This window comes from Dama dama, chromosome 21, assembly GCF_033118175.1.
Source record: "Dama dama isolate Ldn47 chromosome 21, ASM3311817v1, whole genome shotgun sequence".
Classification (NCBI taxonomy): Eukaryota; Metazoa; Chordata; class Mammalia; order Artiodactyla; family Cervidae; genus Dama; species Dama dama.
Genome location: NC_083701.1, coordinates 14984660 through 14996389, shown reverse-complemented (window position 1 = coordinate 14996389; position 11730 = coordinate 14984660). Strand labels below are relative to the sequence as shown.

Here is an 11730-nt window from a genome sequence, read left to right as displayed (position 1 = left end):
CCCTAGGGTTGAGAGTGAAGGGCTACTTTGCTTGGTAGCTTAGGAAAAGATGAGAGGAGTTCTTCTGAGATCAGGAAGGATGATTGCACTTCCGGTTTTCTTATATTTTCATGAGCTAGTGAGGCCTACCCCCAATGGCATAGTGATAGGTTGAAAGGACACAATTTGATTTGCAAATATAGAGACATAGGGTCATTCATGCACCTTGGGTGTCAAGGAGCAATTTATACTCATGATACTAGCTAAGTGCTGAGTGTGCTAAGTACCACTGATCTAAGAAACATCTTTGTCTCTTGAGGATGCAACACGGTATGGGCTTTTCAAACCTCGCTGTCCCTTGTAATTACCCAGAACATTTGCTAAGGACAGAGAATTAGGCAGTACATCACAGATGCACTGAGTCAGAATATTGTTCTAGAATGGAACATGAAAATCTGTATTTTTCCTTTCTCGTCAGCCCTGCTCTGAGATGTGAACTGCTAGTTGAGAACTCCTAGTCAGATGATAAAACAAGGGTTTTAGATTCAGACCAGTGAGGGCTTAGGTTGAAGCTTGGCCACTAATTTTGGACATGCTACCTGAATTCTATGGGCTACAGATTCTTATTTATACAGTGGGGATAAAAATGTCTACTTTTCAGATATATGGGGAGATTAAATGGGATACTGTATTTAGAGGTTTCACTTTGGTGCTTACCCTAACATGTAATAGATAGTTAATAAACATTAATACATCCCTCCATCTCTTTATTTTTCTGTTGGATTTCAGGACATCATTCTATTTAGGGAACCAAGTGCCTTGGAATTTCTGAGTTAGTCCCCCTCTTTGTTGTCTAATCTCAAAGCTCTCCTTTATCATAAACCTGTCCATGGCTTCATCTGAAATTGTTCTAGGTTCTGACTGGCAGGTGAGAACACTGGGAATGACACATGTGAAATGACTCTGTGTCCTAATCTCTGCTCCACGAGAGCCATCTTGGAGATAGTACAACTGAAGGTAATTAAAAGATTGCTTCTTCTGAGCCTGAATCTTTTCTGACAGCCTTATATGAAAAATCTCCTTTGTGTTTTTCAGAAATGGTACCATAGATAGATTAAGCCATTAATCAGGTTTAGCCAGGAAGGAAGTGTCTATTTTGATTATGTTAACACTTGGTCCAGTGATTACAGATGGGTTGCTTCAGCGTTCATGGATATATGGGATGGTGTTTTTCTAAAATGGAAAGAGTTTAAAGTTAGAGGAACCTGTCCTTGAGCCCCTTCTCCCTTCCTTACTTCCTTATTTTTCTTCTTTTAACTATATAGATTTGTTAATTAAATTAAAATTACTGCCCTTAACCTTCCTTTCTTTTTCTATAAAATGGAAGTGGCAACCCTTCTTAAACCGTCACTCAAGAACTTTTACAAAGACTAAATAATTCTCATTTTATAAACTGTAAATTTCTCTGTAAAATAAATACAGTATTTGTGTTTCATGTTTATATCTCAGTTGAGTCTGAAATGAGGATGTGCAAGAAAAGGGGAAAAATTTTTTCCACAATTTTTCCATGTATTGATTGGCCATTCATGCAATCATTTCTCATTAAGCAAATATTACTTGATAAACTATGCTAGAACACAGACTCTACTAAACACTTGCACTTGTACTTTGCATTTAATTTTTACATCAAGTCTGAATGGTAGTTATTATTATCTTCATTGAGAAATTTGAGATCCAAAAAAGATGAGTAATTAGACCAAGGTCACACAGCTAGTGGTAAAACTGAGATGCTAGCTTCGGTCTGTCTGATGACAGTAAGACCGGGCAGTGTGTAGACTTGAAGAAAAGTGATTTTTAAAAGGTGTTAAAGCCTGATGTGTTTTGGATGTCGCAGCAAGATCCCGTGTTGAATAATAAGAATTTTTTGACTCTCATCACTTCTGCAAATTTGCATCTGATAAAATCAGCCATTTATTCACCCTTGCCCTAAACCAACGAAGTCATGCAGACCTACTTTAAACTTATGTTTGATAAGAGGGCAATTTAGATTCTTCTGTCAGTTACAGCTCACCCCCCAGTCACGAAGCAGAACAAAATATGGAGTGATATGGTGAAGAGGGTGACAGAGACACCTGTGGGACTGGGGCAAGTGCTAATGATTCAGTCAGTTTCTATCATTCTCAGAATTGCGGGGGCAGAAGCACCTAGATTTTTAAGGGACGCATCAGAAGATAATTGTGGCTTCATAAATAATTGTTGCACTAAAGTCCTGGGAGGATGAAATTCAGAATGACAACTTGGGCCCCAACCATGGCCTGCAGAGTTGCAAAGCCCAGGGTACTGTCTTTCTTTTCTTCTTGTCTGGTCCCCTGCAGGTCTCACAGACGTGGAATGCGGGAGGAGGTTCTCCTGGGAACTCATGTTCATTTGCCCTGCATCTGCCTTGAATTTCCACTCTTATTACTTCCTTCAGGTCATTATACCTACTGCAATTTCTTCTCTTCAAAGCTCTTGACTTTAGCACCCTCTGGGCTTTAAACTGTGACACTGTTACAGCTCCTCTATGTGGGGTCTACATGGTTCCTACTTTCAAGGTTCTCCCTCCTTTTCATCATCTCTTAATGAATTGCTGGATGAATCCATTTATCCAAGATCCCATTTGGTCTAAGGTAATCATGCTGGGGATCTTGGAATTATTATAAAGTGGAGGAAAAGAAAGTGAAACAATGGATTCTATCACTTATTTTTATCCACTAGGTTGTACCTACTGAAAAGGGATCTCTAACATTGGTTTGAGTCCCAAGATTTTACACTTTGGCTTATATGAACACAGCCACAGAGGCTTGCTTGTGACTGCTTTAAGAAATATTTTCCATACTGCACCCAGAAGCATTGTTTCCTATTCTAACTTTCAGATTTCATAAAGTCACTTGGCCCTCCTATAAGATGAAACAGAAAGGTGATATAGGTTTTGGAATGAGTTCTGACACAAGCAGGGGTGGCTTCATGGGCATACAACCCTTGCAGTAGCTCACACTCAGGTCCCGAGCTTGGCTTAATGTGCTACAGTATTTGTCTTGGAATTCTTAATAAACTTGACAAAAGAGGCCTTGCACCTTCATTTTGAACTGGCCCCTCCAAGTAAGGAAGCTGACTCCTCTTTCAAGCTTATGATTAGTTATGTTTCTTCTCTGAACTTCAATTTTCTTATCTGTAAATTGGAAACAGCGTAGTTATATATATCTCACAGTATTTTTGAGCAGAATAAATCAGATATAATCAGATACAGCAAATTGGCTAACAAAGCTTTTGCACATGCATCAGTTCAGTTCAGTTGTTCAGTGGTGTCTGACACTTTGAGACCCCGTGGCCTGCAGCACGTCAGGCCTCCCTGTCCATCACCAACTCCTGGAGCCTACTCAAACTCATGTACATTGTGTTGGTGATGCCATCCAATCATCTCATCCTCAGTTATCCCCGTCTCCTCCCGCCTTCGATCTTTCCCAGCATCAGGGTCTTTTCCAATGAGTCGGTTCCTCGCATCAGGTGGCCAAAGTACTGGAGTTTCAGCTTCAGCGTCAGCCCTTCCAATGAATATTCAGGACTGATTTCCATTAGGATGTACAGGTTGGATCTTCTTGCAGTCCAAGGGACTCTCAAGAGTCTTCTCCAACACCACAGTTCAAAAGCACTCAGTTCAAAAGCACTCAGCTTTCTTTATAGTCCAACTCTCACATCTATACATGACTGCTGGAAAAACCACAGCCTTGACTAGACGGACCTTTGTTGGTAAAGTAAGAGGCTTTTTAGTTCTTCTTCACTTTTGGCCATAAGGATGGTGTCATCTGTGTATCTGAGGTTACTGATATTTCTCCTGGCAATCTTGATTCCAGCTTGTGCTTCATCCAGCCTGGCATTTTGCATGATGTACTCTGCACATAAGTTAAATAAGCAGGGTGACAATATACAACCTTGATGTACTCCTTTCTTGATTTGGAACCAGTCTGTTGTTCCATGTCCAGTTCTAACTGTTGCTTCCTGACCTACATACAGATTTCTCAGGAGGCAGGTAAGGTGGTCTGGTATTCCCACCTTTTTAAGGATTTTCCAGTTTGTTGTGATCCACACAGTCAAAGGCTTTGGCATAATCAATAAAGCAGAAGTGGATGTTTTTATGGAACTCTCTTGCTTTTTCGACAATCCAGCAGATGTTGGCAATTTGATCTCTTGTTCCTCTGCCTTTTCTAAATCCAGCTTGAACATCTGGAAGTTCATGATTCACAGACTGTTGAAGCCTGGCTTAGCGAATTTTGAGCATTTCTTTGCTAGAGTGTGAGATGAGTGCAATTGGGCGGTAGTTTGAGTGTTCTTTGGCATTGCCTTTCTTTGGCATTGGAATGAAAACTGACCTTTTCCAGTCCTGTGGCCACTGCTGAGTTAAGTCAGCACTAGAACATTGGTTATATGTGTGCAGAGTTTATTTTTGTACTGGCTGCTGCTGCTGCTAAGTTGCTTCAGTCGTGTCCAATTCTGTGCAACCCCATAGACGGCAGCCTACCAGGCTCCTCTGTCCCTGGGATTCTCCAGGCCAGAATGCTGGAGTGGGCTGCCATTTCCTTCTCCAATGTATGAAAGTGAAAAGTGAAAGTGAAGTCACTCAGTCGTGTCCGACTCTTAGCGATCCCATGGACTGCAGCCTACCAGGCTCGTCCATCCATGGGAGTTTCTATGCAAGAGTACTGGAGTGGGTTGCCATTGCCTTTTCCATTTTTGTGCTAGAGAAGATTATTATTTATATTTTGCTTTTGTGAAATTAGTTTAAATAGGAAGTAAGAATGCTCCCTTTTCACCCAAAGGCTACTCATTTGAATCAATGTGCAGGCTTGGTAAGCAGAGTGGTAAGGATAATACTGCAACAGACGCAAAGGCTAAGAAATCGGTCAGTTCTCATTATGGTCAAGCCAATACCAGGAGCACTTACACTTCTCAGGGAAACACTGAGCTTGGCCAGCTATACTTGCCAGCCAATGGTAAACTGAGCAGTCAGAAAAAATGTAAAGAAGAGTTGTGTACCCATGGTTGATTCATGCCGATGTATAGCAAAAACCATCACAATATTGAAATATAATTATCCTCCAATTAAAATAAATAAATTAATCAAAAAAAGACACAACTAAGGAGAAAAAAGAACTAAGATTTAATGAGCTTTTAATAACTTTGTGTCTAGTGCTGATCCAGCTGATTCAAATGCATTATTTCATTTATCTTCCTAAGAACCCCATGAGGTAGATGATACCAGTGACATCTTATAGATGAGAAAACTAAGCTCACAGAATATTAACAGTTCTAGAGGACAGCCTAGAATTGATAGTATTTGGAGCCCATACTATTTAAGGACAGAGATAAACAGGGCAATGATGATTTGTTGTTGTTCAGTCACTAAGTTGTGGACTGCAGCACACCAGGCTCCTCTACTATCCACTGTCTCCAGGAGTTTGCTCAAATTCATGTCCTTCAAGTCGGTGATGCTATCCAACCAACTCATCTTCTGTCATCCCCTTCTTCTCCTGCCTTCAATCTTTCCCAGCATCAGGTCTTTTCCAACGAGTTGGCTCTTTACATCAGGTGGCCAAAGAATTGGAGCTTAAATTTCAGCATCAGTCCTTCCAATGAATATTCAGGGTTAATTTCTTTTAGGATTGACTGGTTTGATCTCCTCCAAGGGACTCTCAAGAGTCTTCTCCAGCACCATAGTTCGAAAGCATCAGTTCTTCAGCTCTCAGCCTTGTTTATGGTCCAAATCTGACATCTTCTAATGAGCAAGCATCTTTTAATTTCATGGCTGCAGTCACTGTCTGCAGTGATTCTGGAGTCCAAGGAAATAAAATCTGTCACTGCTCCCACTTTTTCCTCTTCTATTTCCCATGAAGTGATGAGACCAGATGACATGATCTTAGTTTTTTTTAAATGCTGAGTTTCAAGTCAGCTTCTTCACTTTCCTCTTTCACCCTCATTAAGGGGCTCATCAAGATAATCTCATTAAGATTATCTGGTAGCAAATGGATTTCATTTCAGGATATAACTAATTTTTGGTAGGGCTATGTCAAGAAGGATTCTGAGACTATCTGAATGGGAGGTATAGAGTGCCTTGATCAATTAGCTATGTGTGCCTTGGGTTTTGAAAAAGTGGCATGTAAGGCAGAGATCTGCCAACCTTGACCTAGTCTTCTCATTTTACAGACTTGGTCATTTTACATCATGACTGAGAAGTTACCGTAGTTACGAATTACAGAGTGAAATACTGCCTAAGTCTGCTTTTATCCTGAAGTGACTGATGCTTAGAGCAAGGCTGTTTCACCAACCAGGCAACCAAACAACTAACAGAAAGCAAAGCAAAACAAAAAGGAATAAATGTATTGGCATTTCAAGCATTTATAGGAAAAGTATTAGTGCTTAGAATGTTCTTTCTAAGATCCATAAAATCAAAATGTAGAGAGTGTTTCCAACTTCAGTATGCACTAATAGCCTCTACAAAGTTTCTAAAATACAGATTGTTGGACCCAATTTGCAGAATTTTTTGATTCAGGAAGTTTCTGGGGGTTGGGGCTAAGAATCTGCATTTCTAGCAAGTTCCTGGCTGATGCTCTAGTATGGGACTATGCTTTGAGGACTCCCTGTTAGTAACTTTTCTTTGACATTGATCTGATTCCTCTTAAAATAAAATTAATTATTCAACCATGCATTTTTAAAAATAAATCTGGGAGGCTCAGCCTGCCATCTATTTGGGGTTTGTTAATAAGCTCTGAATATTATCTCAAAACTTTTTTATTTGGTGTTTGCTTCAGCAGGCTGTATACTAAAATTGAAACAATACAGAGGAGACCAGCATGCCCCCTGCATAAGTATGACATGCAAATTCATGAGGTTTTCCATATTTTTGAAATCTCGTGTGTGCTGTTGGTAGGAATGAAAAGTGATACAGCCACTATAGAAAACAGAATGGAGATTCCTCAAAAATTAAAATACCATATGATCCAGTAATCCCATTTCTGGGTGTATAGCCAAGAGAATACAACACAGGGTCTCCAAGAGTTATTTGCATACTCAAGTTCATTGCAGCATTATTCACAATACATAAGAGGTAGATGCAACCCAATATCCATGGACAGCTGAATTGATAAAGAAGGCATGGTATATTCATGCAATTAAATATTATTCAGCTTGGAAAAAAATAGAAATCCTGTTACATGTTACAACATGGATGAAAATTGAGGTCTTTACGCTAAGTGAAATAAGCCAGTTTCCCAAAGATAAATGCTATATGATTCTACTTATACAAGGAATCTAAAGTAGTTCAACTCACAGGAGCAGAAAGTAAAGTGGTGGTTGTCAGGGTCTGGAAATAGTAGGGAATAGGGAATTGGGTATAGAGCTTCAGTTTTGCAAAATGAAGAAGTTTTAGAACACTGCGAATGTACCTAACACTACTGAACTGTACCTTTAAAATAGTGAAGATGGTAAATGTTATATGTGTTTTGTACTATGATTAAAGAAAAATTGCTAAAGATAACATTTTCCCTGGAGGGCAATTCTTAGTTGGGGAGGAGTCTGGAGAGAAGTGAAGTAGCGCTTTGTAGCTACTCAAATGTGAGCTGGGGACTTACCCTTGTTCCAGTGTTAGCACGCTTCCCCCTACCTCTGGGCCTATGAATTCCTAACCTCTCATATATGATTCTTTAAAGCATTCACGCTTGGGTCCAATCCAGAGTTTCTAGTTTGATCTGTAAGTGACCTGGATAGTAGGATTTCTAAAAGATCCCCAGATGGTTTGAATTATAGCCAGATCTATAAAGCATCGTTTGGATCAGTGATTGTTAAATTATGAAAGGTTAAAAAAGATTCTCTTTGGAGGTTTGTCAAACTATATATGGGCTTCTCAGGTGGCGCTAGTGGTAAAGAATTTAACTGCCAATGCAGGAGACACAAGAGATGTAGGTTCCATCCCTGGGTCAGGATTTCCATTTCTCTTGGAAGAGGAAATGGTAACCCACTCCAGTATTCTTGCCTGGAAAATTCCAAAGACAGAGGAGCCTGGTGGGTTACAGTCCATGCAGCTGCAAAGAGGTGGACATGACTGAGCAACCGAGCGCACCAGTTACACATGCTCGGTGCTCCTCTGTTCTCTTCCTCACAGCCCGGGCCCCAGGTCATCCTGACTATCACCCCCCCCCTCCACCAACCGGGGAATTTCCAATGCCTCTTTCAGGTAAGATATACCCATGATTACCCTTTGCTATGGTAGAATTCTTCCGATCAGTGGATTGGGCTGAACTTTATATGAAGACATTCCTCACGCCCCCCACCCAGTTGTTTTGTTTTAAAACCTCAGTTATAGGGAGTTGAGCTCATCATCAACTGGTTTCTATTGACATTGGTGGAAAAGTTTCTGTCTTGGCTGTGTATGTACACAAAGCCCACCCATCCTTTTAAATCCTCCTCGGTCAAGCCTCACTGTTGAAACATAGCATTTAGGTTTAAAAATAAACCATTAAACTATAACAAAATTCCATTTTTTTCGCTTTTGCATTGCTTGACAGGCTATGAATGATTTAGGAGATTATCTGAAGAACAAAGGGATGAAATTTCATTGAGTTAACATTTTTGCAGAGGGATTAGGTCCTGCCAAGGGTGATCTTCTTTGTCTCCCGAAACATCAATGGCATAAAATCAGAGGGTATGCAGACAATCCTAAGGAGTTGTAACTGTATTATTAGGGTGTGCTCATTATCAAAGAATCCCAAATGGAAACAACTCTTCACATATTCAGCCTTTTGGAAGCTAGTTTAGATACCCATGAGATCAGAAGTTTGGCAGCACAGGAAATGAGATTTGCCAACCTAATGCTGTCTAATATTAATTAAACTTAATATAACTCAGTTGTCTGTTTTTTAGATATTCCCAAGCAGAATACCAGGAAAAAAGAAGTAACACTGAATTTGTAGTATATGTATAATTTAAATTATATAATCATACATGTATTTATAATTATGTATTCATATTTAATAATGTAAATTGTCATACATTCTAGATTTCTGAATATTTCTAGAATAACTGAGTAGGAGGAATGGATATATCAAATTAATAATTTCTATGAAATTGGTTACCTTGGAAAGTTAACATGAGAATATACTGATATAAGTGTTACTCATATAAATACACATTTTTCTACACTGTGAGGAAGGCCAGAATATTGCTATGTACCCTGCCTGATAAGCATTCAGGAATGGGAGCAATTAAAGCTGCCTAGAATTTTATGAGATGACATCACGAGGAAATGACTGCCCAGCTGTGTTCGAAAATGTGTCTAAGAGTGACCATTACCATTACTGTGGAGGTGTTACCTTGGAAATGTGTCCAGTAACACATGAAGGACAAAAGATGATAGCTATCTTGGTGAATATTCACTGCATCCAAATTCTGATGGATTCCTCTTTGTGAAGGTGATTATATATATAATGGAACTATCACTGTCTCTTCCTTAACTGGTATAAGCATGTAATATTTAACACAGGGCAAGAAACATCCAATTTCTACTAGCAACCCAATTTATATTACAGTTAGTCTTGGGGATATTTAGATGTTAATGTTTAGGCATTACTGAAATACATAAAATTAAATCAGCATTCCCAGCATTAGCGCTAATATAGCAGACACTGACACTGGTTGTACATACAAGGAAGAGTTAGAAGTCAAGGCCAAAGGGGCAGAGAATCTGGGTTCAAGGTCCTAGCCATGCTGTGAAGCTTACCTCACAGAGCTCAGGTTTCATTAAATATAAAATAAAGATAAATTTGTACATCATAAACCAGGATATTGATAAATTTAGTGAGGGGCTTTGAAAATATACAGATTCTGAAGACCTAGCCTGTAATTTATGTATAGCGTGAGGTCTAAGAAAGTGCAAGTGTGAAAACTCATCAGAAAGATCGCTGCTTTCAACTAAGGTGGAATAACAGGGACTGTGCTAACTCTCCTGAAAGAACTCTAAAAAACTGGACATGTGTGCTAAGTCGCTTCAGTTACATCCGGCTGTTTGCGACGCTATGGTCTCTAGCCCGCCAAGCTCCTCTGTCCATGGGATTCTCCAGGCAAGAATACTGGAGTGGGTTGCCATTACCTAAAAAACTGGGTACAACATATGAAAAATGATTTTTAAGACACTGGACATCAGACAACAAAGTTTAATAATCCCTATGGGATAGGAAACAGATGAGGTGAGTCTTGATATTACCCCAGACTATTGCCTGGAAAGAGTTTCCAGGTTATGTTTCTGGCAGGAGGGACCCAGTGTTGGTCTCCCTGTGTTGGACAAATGAACTTGGAAATCCAAGAAAGCCAAAGTGGCTACAGTTTGCAGAGTAAAGTGCTATAGAGAAAAAAACATACAGAAAGATCTCTGAAAAACTGCAGAGGGGATGCCAGTTAGTCTTCAACTGAGTTCTGACCAGTGCATGCATGTGAAAAAATCATACAAGGGCAGGGAGAAGAGGCAACATTAAATCCTGATAAAAATCCCTCAGCAAACTAGGGGAAAGGGGAACTTAACCTGATAAAGAACATGTATGAAAAAAAAATCTTGCACTTAACATTATAATCAATGGTGAAAGAATTATTTCCCCAAAGATCAGAGCCGAGACAGGGATATTTGCTCCTATTTCTATTCTACATTGTAATAGTGGATCTAGCTGATGCGATTAGTCTAGAAAAATAAAAACAATTACATCCAGATTGGAAAGAGTGAAATAAACTTTTCTTTATTTGTAGGTGGTCATATTGTCTACGTAGAAAACTTGATGGAATTTACAAAAAAAAAAAAAGAACCGATAAATGAGCTTAGAAAAGTTACAGGATATAAGATTAACATATAAAACTAAATTGATTTAGATATATTAGCACTGAATATTTGGAAGCTGCAGTAAATGTCATTTACAGTAGCATAAAAATAGTACTTAGGCATAGATCTAACAAAAGGTGGATAAAATTTGTACATTGAACTATGAAATATTGCTGAGATAATTTTTAAAAAGATCTAAGTAAATGGAGAGATATACTGTCTATACCTTGTCTATGGGTTGGGAGATTCAATACTATTAGATGTCAGTCATCCCCAACTTGATCTAAAGATTTAACAGAATTCCAACCAAAATTCCAGTGGGCTTTTTTTTTTTTTTTCATTTATTTTTATTAGTTGGAGGCTAATTACTTTACAATATTGTAGTGGTTTTTGTCATACATTGACATGAATCAGCCATGGATTTACATGTATTCCCCATTCCGATGCCCCCTCCCACCTCCCTCTCCACCCGATTCCTCTGGGTCTTCCCAGTGCACCAGGCCCGAGCACTTGTCTCATGCATCCAGTCTGGGCTGGTGATCTGTTTCATCCTAGATAATATACATGTTTCGATGCTGTTCTCTCTAAACATCCCACCCTTGCCTTCTCCCTCCAGTGGGCTTTTTGATTGAAACTAGCAAGCTGATTTTTTTTGTTTTTGCACTGAGAATTTTTATTCAGTACAGAATACTGATTAAATCCTACAGTTTTCAGATTTCTATTGTTTTTCCTTTTTGAAAATTTTATTTAACTGGAGGATAATTACTTTACAATATGTGTTTTGTTTTGCCAAAAATCAACATGAATCGGCCATGGGTGTACATATGTTCTCCCATCCTGAAACGCCCTCCCACCTC

The 11730-nt window shown here is 39.2% G+C and overlaps 1 non-coding gene across 1 annotated transcript; it reads left to right on the top strand.

Moving 5' to 3' along the window:
* The first annotated feature begins 6813 nt into the window (after positions 1–6813).
* On the top strand, positions 6814–6918 carry LOC133042966 (U6 spliceosomal RNA). The gene has a single exon (XR_009689659.1). It is a non-coding gene; the product is annotated as a U6 spliceosomal RNA (small nuclear RNA).
* The last annotated feature ends 4812 nt before the right edge of the window (positions 6919–11730 follow it).